The sequence below is a fragment of the Mesoplodon densirostris genome, chromosome 13 (assembly GCF_025265405.1).
Source record: "Mesoplodon densirostris isolate mMesDen1 chromosome 13, mMesDen1 primary haplotype, whole genome shotgun sequence".
NCBI lineage: Eukaryota > Metazoa > Chordata > Mammalia > Artiodactyla > Ziphiidae > Mesoplodon > Mesoplodon densirostris.
In genome coordinates, this window is record NC_082673.1 from 20706491 (window position 1) to 20718760 (window position 12270).

Consider the following 12270-nt stretch of genomic DNA (forward strand, 5'->3'; position numbering starts at 1 on the left):
TACGGAACACAGATTCCCTGACATATACAACATTGGTGCCTGAATAAGGTCACTTCTCCAGATAAAGTAAGTCTTGCAGGTGGAAAGTTTGGCAAGGGTACTTAATGGGGGGGTGGGGAGGTGGGTGCCTTCATGAAAATTATAAGAGACATGCTCTCCTGTGGTTGTCTACAGCCCCATGTTGGAGCTCAACACCTAGCATGGATAGTGTGGCCTGAATTTCAGCTCCCACTCACCCTTTTGACCTAACTTCCCTTTGCAGTGTGGGTGTTGGTGCCAGAGGGAGGGTAAACCTAGATAAGAGAAAAGGAAGGGAGCCATGTTTTGTTTTTACTTTAAGTAGATAAAAGACTCTCTTGGGGAAGGAAGATTAGACTTTTTCAAAGGGTTTTACTGGGCAGAATTATGACCAGCACATAACTATTTCAAAATGGCAGGTAAATGTTTTAAGTAAATAAAACTGCTCAAAAGCATGACTGACTTTCTTGGGAGACAGTAAACTCAGTCACTGGAAGTAGTAAAATGGACTCTGGATACTTAATTGATAAATATTTTACAGAGGAATTCTTCAAGAAAATTCTTTCAAGCCTGTGATTTGGTTATTACTTGAATGTTATGACCAATAAATCTGTGACCACAGAGGTGAGCTGACTGGCTGGAATGGAGGAGACAGAACTTGTGTTGGCTCTTGTAAGAAAAATATTTTCTCAAATACAAAGATTTGGGGAAAAAATAGAAGAGCCCCCTCCCCGCTCCCACTTACCTTTTAATATTTACATAGCTGTATAATGTTTGCTACAGTTGACTATGATTTAACAGAGCAGCTTTGTCCTAAAAGTCCTACTTGGATTGATAGATTATTCTAGTAGAAGTTGATATGGATGAAATCTTGATTTGACTTCAGCCAGATTATGTGTCTGCATCCCCCAGATTTTCTAATGTAGGTAATTGGATAGCTATCTGTTTCTGCATTCAATTGCTTTGAATTGGTATACTTCACATCTAGGACATCCACTTTATTTCAAAAGGGGGGTCTTCAGTAAGACCCAGCTGTAAATAAGTGTACAGGTATCAAGTATCTGTATTTAACTGAAGAAAGTAAGAATAATAAATATCAAAAACCTTGTTTTCATTGAATATTAAATTAATTGACCAACTAATTTAAGGAAAATAAACTTATTTTTGAAAAAAATTGTAAGCTTATAAAAATCAAGTTTTTTTCAGACTTCAGCAGTGAAGAAATTTGAAAGAAAATGGAGAAAGGAAAACGGCTCATTAAGAAGGAAGAAGAGGAGCCTGAACCAGCAGGTTAGTTTCACAGTTCATGTTGCTTCTGTCTTTTCAAAGGATAAATAGAAGGTCAGAAAGATAAAAATCCAGTTTCCTGGTTCAGGGGGTTCCTGCACATCTCGGAACATAGTCTACCTTCCAATTCACAGCTCTCATTGGAGATTAGAAACAGGTTCTAACAATCAGTGTACCTAAGACTTAATAGCTTTAGTAAAGTAGAACATTGGGTCTACCAATTATGTAAACCAATACCTAGCTATAATGACAGCAGTGTAATCAGAATTGTCAGAAATGGAGGAAAATAAACTTTTAAAAGATCAGAGGTACTCAGCGAAACAAATAAGTTATCACTTAAAAAAGTGGATTCTCATTTAATTTATGGGAAATCCATTCATCAAGATGAAAACAATAAGGAGCAGCAGCAACCACCACCCAGTGCCTTTAAAAAAAAATCAGTTGTTGTCAGCTTGATCTAACAAGCTAGCTAACTAAAACATTATTTCAATTTAAGTGGCTTTAGTAAGTGACCAGAAATGTGCATCTTTATGATAAACCAACTATTATTGGATTTAGCATACTATCATTGCTACTTAATTGAAAGTATTTTATGTCAAAGTGGAGAAGAAAAATTTAAATAATATTTACTCTGTCTTACATGGCAACCTTTCATAGTCTATTGCCATTTGGCAGGAGCATAGTATAAAACCAGGTTCAGTATTGTAAGGTACTATTGTATCAGTTATCTATTGCTGCATAACAAATTACCATTTGAAGATGGGGGCCTTGTTTGCTAGTTCCCATCACTGCAAATGTTTGAGGTATCAAAATGGTGCTGACTCTATAAGTACTCATTGCATCAGACCATTGCTATGTTCTCTGTAAAGACCAGAAGAAGGCCTCTCTCTCCAGTCTGACCAGGTTTTGTCCTTCAGGCCCCAGAGCAACAGTGTTTATGTCTGTGCCTGACAAGGATCTTCCAAAGGACATTTCCTTTATCTTCCATTGGCAGCCCCTCCATCACAGGGTGTGTTGGTTAATTTTATGTGTCAACTTGGCTGGCACCATGGTTCCCAGATATTTGGTCAAACATTACCCTGGTGTTTCTATGAAGCTGTTTTGGATGAGATTAACACTTAAATTGGCAGACTCTGAGTAAAGCAGACTGCCCTTCCTAATGTGGGTGGGCCTCATCCGGTCCGTTGAAGGCCTGAATAGAACTAAAGGATCAGCCTACTCAGAGCAAGACAGAATTCTCCAGCCTGCTGGCCTTCAAATCAGAGCAGCAGCATCGGTTATCCTGGGTCAACAGCATGCCTGTGTACTCTGCAGGTTTTGAATTTTCTACCCTCTATGAATGTGAAAGCCAATTCTTTATAATAAATCTCTTCATATATATATATAAATACATATTTATGTCTATATCCATATTTATGTATACACATCCTATTTCTTCTGTTTCTCTGCATAATCTTGACTAATACACGGGTCATATTTATTTAATGCAGGTGGGCAGGACACTATGCCATTCTCTCCTTCCTGTCTTGGCACCAGAGTATAAATCCTCTCCCTCCTCTTCTTGGTCTTAGTCAAAACTCCTCAAGTGACTTGATATGCACATCTCTAAAGTTTATTCCATTGTGGACTGCTTTCCTAGGATAGATGCTGAGAAGTGGAATTCTTGGGTCAAAAGCTATGAGTTATTTAAGGCTCTTCATTCATACTGGCAAATTGCTTTCCTCAAATATATCATTATTTGGGCCTTCATCAATAATGAATAGTCACATCTGTATAGCATATTGTTATTCTAATTAGCATTTCTTTGATTGCTGGCCAAGATGAACATATTTTTATGTTTTTTAGCCATTATTATTTGCTTTTATGAGAATTGTCTTTTCATGTCTTTTTATTCATTCTTTTAAGGATGAGGATCAAGGACATTAACCCTTTATTTCATATAATTTGAAAATATTTTTCTCATTTTGTTGCTCGCCTTTACATTTTTATGAATTTCTTCTCTTTTTGTAAAAGAAATATATATTTATTGTAGAAAATTTGAGAAATACAGAAAATCACATAGAAGGAAGTAAAATTTTCTCCAATTCCCCTGGAGATAGCTATTACCAATATTTTTCTACAAATTCTTCTAGTCTTTTGTTGTGAATATAGATAAATATATATACATAAATATTTCATTTTTAGGAAAATATAATATTTCACATTTTGTGTGTATGATTTTCAGTTTTTACTCTAGAAGATATAATGAACATCTTGCCATGTTATTTTTTTATTTTTATTTTTTGTGGTACGTGGGCCTCTCACTGTTGTGGCCTCTCCCGTTGTGGAGCACAGGCTCCGGACGTGCAGGCTCAGCGGCCATGGCTCACGGGCCCAGCCGCTCCACGGCATATGGGATCTTCCTGGACCGGGGCACGAATCCGTGTCCCCTGCACCGGCAGGAGGACTCTCAACCACTGCGCCACCAGGGAAGTCCGATTGCCATGTTATTAAATATTCTTTTATAGCATGATTTATTTGACCTATTTCCTGTTGGAAATTTTTCGTTGTCAGCAATTTTTCCCATAGTAAATAGGAATGAACGTCCTGGTAAATAAATCTCTCCAACTATCAGTGGTATTAAATAATAGAATTATAATTTCTTGTGAAAAAGGAGACATATTTTAAGAGCTCTGATACATATAACCAATCTTTTCTCTGAAACAATTTATATTCCTACAGTAATATAAGAAAATGCTCATTTCTCTATACTCCTAACAATACTTAACATGACTATTAAAAATAGCACCACTAGAAAATGACTTTGACAATATGTAGGGTAAAATGTGCATCTCTGATATTTCACCTTTCCCTTGATATCCATTCTTCTATTCATTCCACTAATAATTAGTGAGTCCCACCACAGACCAGGCACAATGCTGACTTCTAAGAAAACAGTAATACTCCCTCCTCTTCCTGAGTCATTATCTTCATTTCCTGGGTCAAAAGAAATTCTTGGCATGTACTTTTCCTCTCAAGTATCTAAGTATCTCAAGGATACATTGTATCTCCCCTATTTCTCAATTATGGTACAGTTACTCAAAAACGACATTCTGACCAGTGTCTGCTCTATTTTGGCCAGTACTCTATAGGATAGTTCCATCTGAGTAACTTTTTTTTTTTCTGATACATTCCTGATTTTTGTTGAAATCCATGTAATACAGGAGGTATGGACAAGCCAGTTGAACAGTGAGCCTCTGGGAGAAATTGTGAAATAAAATTGAAAAGCAATTTCGTATTACAGAAAGAGGATAGATTTTGACTAAGAAAGATCTTGGTTCTCACACCTGCACTGTAACTTTGGACAAATTACTTAGTTGTCTCTTTTGTGAAGTGTGGCTTGTGTAATACTTTTCTCATTGAATACAAAATTCTAGAAAAGTTGCAACAGAGCAGAGCTAAGAATTTTTGGTATGTTTTGACCAAACTTTGTTACTTGGGCTGCCTCATTTCACTAGTCTTATCTCTAGCTTTGCTGCCCTGTGTCTTCTGAGGAATCCTTAGCCTTCCCTGCTGGCCCTGGAAGGTGTGGATCTCCACTTGAGGTTATTAATGTGTGCTTTCTTCTCTAGACAATGCCTTATGTTATGAACCTATCTTCGCCCTGCTCACGTGCAAACCCCTGCTCTGACTGGACCCTGCTTTCCCCAGTGATAAATAGTTTTCAAGGAAACCTATGAGTTCCTTGTGGACAGAAATCATGTCCTGTGTTTTCTCTGTATTTTCATCCTCAGTGCTTACCTTGCACAATGTCTGGCACCTGCAGGTGCTTGATGATTACCTATTTGACTATTCATCTGAACTTGGATGCTAAAGGCTCATGTGTTAAATCCCAGGAGTAATTTTATGTTTTTCTTTTGAATGCCTTTCATTTGTTTCACCTGAAGATATCCTACATACTTATCAAGACTGAACCCGAATGTCACCTTCCCTGGGAGGCCTTCCACAGGTCCCCGATGAAATAAATTACTCACTTCTCCATGCTCTGAAGCACTTTGTCTATTTACTCTCTTCATCTTCTCGTCTGGTAGACTCTGATCTCTTATTTATCTTTGGATTTCTAGTGCTCAGTCGACAGAAGAAAGTGTTCGATAATTGTTTGTCTGAGTTGGATGGAGAGGAAGGCTATGTTTAATTGTTCCTATGACTTCCAATTTCAGGTTGTATAAAGGAGAAGCCGATTTAAAACGTACTTGAAGGACAGTAAGTAAAAAGAGGCAATGTGCAATAATCGGGGAGCGCAGGGGATGAGGAGATAAACTAGGTTTGATTGGTGGTTCTGTAGTTTATGGGTGGATGTATAGAGACCAACCTTCCTCTTTCTCTGGCTGCCTCTGGTCTCTGCCTGGTGCCAGCAGAAAAGCCACTAGAAGTGGCAGCACATTCCATATAATTTAGCAAATTAGAAATCATGCTCTAACTTTAGAGACATCCATTGATGCTAGAATTCCAGGCACCATGGCAGACTCATGGAAGGTATTTATACTTTTCAAAACACACTTGGAAGCCCCTGCATGGAACTGTCCTGCTGAGACAAGTCCATGGGCCTTCCTTATGTAACTCATTAAAGGAAATATGTGGGTAACCAGAGCTGCAGTTGGAAGGCAGAGGGGTAAATAAGGACCAGCTTCAGAATCGAATTGGTTATCTTGAAAATCTGTCACTTCACCCTTGCAATACCTCACAACTTTGTGCTATTAATAAATTTAATTATCATGCTTTTGATTCAACTTCTCAATCCAAAGATTGAGGTGTTTTTGAAAAGACTGGACTTTAATTTCCTAAGTTTTTTAGGAGATATTTAACTCTTTCCCTGTCAGCATTTCTGAGAAACTTTCATTTATCATATATGGCCTTAGACCATCACGGAATCTGCAGGCATTTTTTTTTCCCCCTCGTAACTCCTTATTTTATACCTGAATGCCCATTTTCCATTTATCAACTTTTTGAAACACCGGACAAAACTAAACTCAAGTATTGGTGGTGGCAGTTTCCCCAAGGATCTCTGTTGGGAGTTCCATTTTTCACGGAAATCCTCTTACACTCCTCCTTCACTGTGGGGCTGAAAAGAGAAAGTAAACATTATGGAGGAAAAAGGATTTAGTCTTGGAAAAATTTTGTTTCTGTATTTCTAGTTTGACCTTGGGAAAAGGAGTATATGTTATTGTTTGCAGACATCAAGTAATCTGTGGGTTTTGAATTTTCTACCAGTTATCTATCCACGTGTGGAAGCAACATACGCGGGAAAGGAAAGAATAGGAGACTGATTACTTAATTTTTTAAAAATAAAACTGATGAGACAGGCAGCAAATGATATTCAATCCTATTAAAGAGACTAAGCACAGACCTTAAAAAAAGTAAAAAAAATCCTTACATTCCTTGCATTGGGATTGTGTGATATGGTTCCACAATTCAGGGAGATTGGAAATTACAGAACATCTGCAATGAAATTGGTTTTCTGTGGAAAACTGATGAATCACTTACTGCCAATGACTAGAAGAAAAAGCACTTGTTTATGCCCTTATGTAATGAATTTTTATGAGGTGAAGTTTGCTGCTTATAAAAAATACACTTTAAGCTGCTGTAGATGTAAAATAATAGAATTCAGAATTCAGAGCAATGCATTACTGCAAAGATAGTCACTAGCAGAATATTATCTGCTTACAAAACACCAAAACAGGGCTATTACTTCTATAATGGAATTAAAAAAAAATCTCATCTACCCAGTTGTATTCTAGAAGAAAAAGTATTTAAAGAGACATAGCTGAAATTGACAGCTCCAAAATTGCATGTATTTTCAAAGAAATGTTATTAATTCTCTTATTGTGCTCCTGAATTCCAACTGTTTTCCCCTCAAAGCAAGAATACCACAGAACATTTCAAATTAAAAATGGCACTCCTAAGGCTCACCACAAAGACAAACTGGGGGTGCTGGCCTCTCTATGGGGTTACAGAAATGCATGTAGAAATCTTCTCACAATAATACCATTAGTTGCTCTGCTCGATGTTTGTTAAGGGGTTCATGATTAAACCCCAAACTCTCCTGCCTTCTTCAAACACTTACTGAGCACTTGTATTGTGCCGGTCACTGTTTTCGGCCGCAGTGTCACAAAACAATGAGCAAGGTACAATCTCTGTCTTCACTGAGCTCACAGTCTTATTTTGCCATTTTAGAAAGAGAGTCATCCAATTGAAACTGAGGAATATTCTCGTAGCTTTGAGAAGGGGCACTAAGAAATACTGCACTCAGTACTGGATGGGGGTCCTTACTCTCAAAGAATTTATTTGTCCTCTGTACTTGGTCTGGAGCTAAGCATTTTTAAAGCAAATAACCATACTTTTCATGAGTGGAAAACAATCGTGGTGTTTTGTAACTTTTGCTGATTAAAAAGGCACTCTTACAAATTGTTGGAGATTTGAGAGAACAGAGGCTGCCAGGAGAGGATGGCATTTCCTGAGTGCTCAGGGAATATGTTTACCAGGGAGCCGTCCCTGACACCTCACAGGACGGTAAAGTCTCTGGCTCCACTAGTTCAGAACTGTGACTAGGTAAAGTCTCAGCTGAAGTTCAAGCTTGCATTATGTCTTATTGGCAACCAAACCATAAAACAATCTCAGAAATGTCAGCATTTCTGTGTCCACATCTGGAAAGAATACAAACTCCCAGGTCAGAACCTGTGTCTTGACTCTTAGTTGAGGACATATGGTCATCTTACAGGCTTAGGTGAATTGATAATATAAAGTATTTATGTCAATTGTTTTGATCTGGTGTGCTAGTTTTAGATATTTTAAAGTAACTAAACTACATTCATTTACAAATACTGTACATGCATTTGTAAGCACCATACAAATACCTTTGGAAAAGGGAGTGGGAACTGTTTACCTTTTTGTTGCCTATATATTTCTAAGAGCTTGAAAAAAATGTATATGCTATATGGAGTTATAGATTTAACATGTAATTTATAAATGCATTAAATAATTCAGACTCTTTTAAGAGTTGTGGGTAGTTGGCCATAAAAAGGGCAGACTATTTATTGTAATGCAAAAATAACTACTCTAAGGTTTTTGGGATCTTGTATCTCCTAAATTCACATAGTTAAAGGACTTTTTTACTAGCTGTGCAGATGTTTACCTTTGAATTGAACTGAAACAAAATTGGCCAGGAGATTTTAAAGAAATAAGTAACTCGTTTTGGTGTAATTAAGAAGTATTTCATGCTCATTGTAGAAAATTGGGGAATACAGAAAAAGTATAAAGAAAAAATCAAAATTGAATTATTTATTGTAAGTATATGTGCCTGTTTATCTCATAGTTGAGATCATATTGTACTTAATTTAATAACCTACTTCTTTCTTCATTTTAATATTATATTGTAAGCACGTTCTCATGTAACTAAATTTATGTATATTTTTGCATAAATTTTTGTTCCATATTTAAAACATTGCATTAATTAAAGAGCTCTACCATTTTATTTATTTCCCTTTTGTTGAACATTTGTGTTGTTTCACATCTTTATTATGAATAGTGCTATACTGAACATCATTTCAATAAATCTATATCTAAAATTTTATCATTTCCTTGAAATAGATTCTTAAGGTCAATGGATATAAACATGTCCACATGTCCACATATCCACATCCATCTGATTTTAAAATCAGCTTTACTTCCATAGATTTATGTTTTATTCATTCTGGGATTTCAGCAAAGGCATGAACCAAAGCTGTTAATGAGAAGAAGTTACTTTACTGCTAATGAGAAGGGAAGAGAACTACCTATTTAATACTGTACTCCCTGGCCTCAGAAGTGACTTGGTTTAACCTCATTTGACTTGTTTTAATTGCCAGAATAACAACTCAAGGCAGGATTCCATGAAGGCCCTTGTATAAAATTGTGTTTCCTTTTTTTTTAATGACATTTTAAAAACCATACACTTTTTCTTGAAAACATCGAGAGAAAATTAGACCTGGAAAATATCGAGAGAAAATTACGACATGGAAACATAAAAGCCTATTCTGTCTTGTTACATAACGTACATACTCTTTGAAGGAAAAAAACAAAAAAAACATACACGCAAAATACTTGCCAAATTACTTGTGGTGATGAGTACAAATGTACACTACACACTAATGTTGACTGCAGAGAACCCTGGAGCATCAGTCCTATAGACAATATGGCCTATTGGTTTGGCTAAAAAGTCTGTTTGGAATTGTTCTGTTGCTGAAAACATCTTTTCTTAATAGAGTAACACTTCACTTACTGAGCGCTGTTAGGAAAAACAGCTTCCAAAGGAATCAAGATTTTGCCTTTGAGTGCCAACACATTTTGAAGGCTTCCTCAAATACAGCAATGTTAATGTCACTGCCTCCTTAACCAAATGATACAGATTGTAAAGTACTTTTATTGATGATCCGAGGTCATTTTTTAAAGCCACAATTACTATTCAGTTATTCTTCAGAGTCCGTGTGTCCCTACTCTAAATGTTACCAGATTAGTTTTTAAATTCTTTTTTTCCACTAATACCAGTTTTTCTATTATTTCTTGTTACTATAAACATGCTTGCTTTTTACCAATGTTCTCCATCTCTCGTCTGTTATTTTTCATCTGTTGGTGAAAGTTCATTAGAAATCTATTCAAAATAAAGCAGCCCCTAAATGGGAACTCAAAGAACTACGCCATGGGTAGAGCTGTGGTGCATGAAATCTATGAAAATCTGTTTGAATTTCTCAAGGCTTTGCTGGCTGTGGCCATTTCAGATAGTGATGCTGTTAACGTACCACAAACCTAATAGAATAATCGTTAAGAATCGTGGCTTGTATCGACTGATTATTTGCTGTAGCCTTTGAACTGGTTTTCTTGCTTTTACTCATAACTCTTCACACAATAGTCATTGTGATCCTTTAAAACAATGTAAGTTTGATATCATTTCTCTGTTTAAAACCTTCCGGTGGTTTCCTCATCCTTAGAATAAATTCAGGTATCTTTTCACCCTGGCCTGCAAGGGCCAGCTCTGGATCCCCTTATCTCACTGCCTCATTTCCCACTGCTCTTGCTCGCTCTGATTTCTTGCTGTTCTTTGAACAGGTGATGGACGCTCACCTGAGACCTTGGGCACTTGCCATTTTCTTATCCAGGCACCCCTTCTCTCCTTGGCTCTCTCCCTCTTTTCATTCAGATCTCTTCAAATTTCAGCTCCTCAGAGAGGATTTCCAGGAGCATGTAATTCAATACAGCGTCCCTTGTCACTCTCCATTCCCTTAGCCTGTTTTATTTTCTTCAGAGTACTTCTAACATCTGAAATGATCTTACAACATGTGTTTATTGTCTATCACCCCTCCAAGAATGTAAACCCCATGAAAGCCAGGGGTTTTGTTTTATTCATGAACACATCTCTGAGTACAGAAGAATGCCTGTAGGGGCTCAAGAGATAATTTTTGAAAGAATGATATGTTACTTAATTCCCATTACAGTCCTAAGAGGTTGACATTACTGAATGCCCATTTCATAGGTTGAGCAAATTGAAACTCAGAGAAGTTAAATAAACCTGTCCATACCCCACAGCCGCTAAGTACCGCAGGCGGGGGAGCTGGGAACAAGGGTGTGGGTCATGCCTTGTGTTTGCTTGGAGGGATGTATTTTAGATACGATCACTGAAGCCACTTGGATACACTACATACACAAGTAGCAAACCTGACTTGAGAACAAGTTGCACGGGAGAGAAAAGACAAATGTTAGCACGGAAGTTCTTATTTTCTCAAAGGGGGATGCTCAGGGCTGAACTTTAGGTTCTGGATGCTGAAGTGGAAACATAGGATGTAGCTAAATACGACCCAGTTGTCAGGAACTTTGGGCCCTGAGGCCGCTGGGGGGTGGGAACAGAAGCACCAGGGTTCAGGTAAGTCTCCTGGCAGCCACAGGGCAGCAGGGACTAGATAGAGTCTGAGGCTGTCACAGCAGCTTGGCCGGCAGGCCTGCGTCTCTGGGGGGAGGTGAAGCTCCCTGAGGCAGTGCTAAGTGTACACGTCACCCAATGATGAGAAGGTGAATGCCAGCTGCCCTGAGTGTGCTCTGTGTCAAATATCCTTAAAAGCAGGGAAAACAAAAGAAGGGAAACTATAAAGAAAAAAGAGAGACGGGAGTGGTTGTGATACCCACCGGGGTAGTCACCTGGCTCCTCCTTTGAGGATGGCCCTGTGGCCTCACTGTGGTGGGTCGGGTCCGCAGGCTGCCTCAGCCCTCAGTTCCTTCAGGGTCCGCCCTGGGTGCAGAGCGGCCAGGCCTGAGGTCGTGCCCTCCCCGGGAGCGGCCATATCCAGTGTCTGAGAGGTGGAGGTCAAAGGCCTGACTACTCTGGCCCCGCCTAGGACATCCTGAAAGACAAAATGCTCCAGAAATCGCCTCAGGGTTGGCCGAGGCTGCCAGGCCTGGCTTACAGTTCTGTTTCCTCTGCTATTCCTGCTTCTTCACCATTTCCTTTCACAAGCGTGGATCCCTAACGACTATCTTGTATTGATACTTCTAACCCTTTTCGACATCTGTTTCTGCAGAACCCAACCTGTGATGTTAGGTTTCATCACTGGCTAACAAGATGTCTCTTGGTACACTGGAACCAAGAGGCAGCCTCTGGCTATCCAATGATGAGCAGAACAGCCACAGTCTCTGACCTCATGGGGGGGTTATCCCTTAGTGGAGGTGGCAGATGTTAAATGAAGAAAGAAAAAACAAAAGATTGTACTAAGTGCCATTAGGGTCTGTAGAGAAGAAGAAAACCCTATAATATTGACAACCATTAGTTAGCGTAGGTGTACTGTGTTTTCATGTTAAAATTATGACAATGTGGGCACCTACTCAGAATTCGCTATCAAAATAACACCATAACAAAACTGTTGGTAGAACAAAGTCTTGTTAACTTTATTTCATCCTTTCATA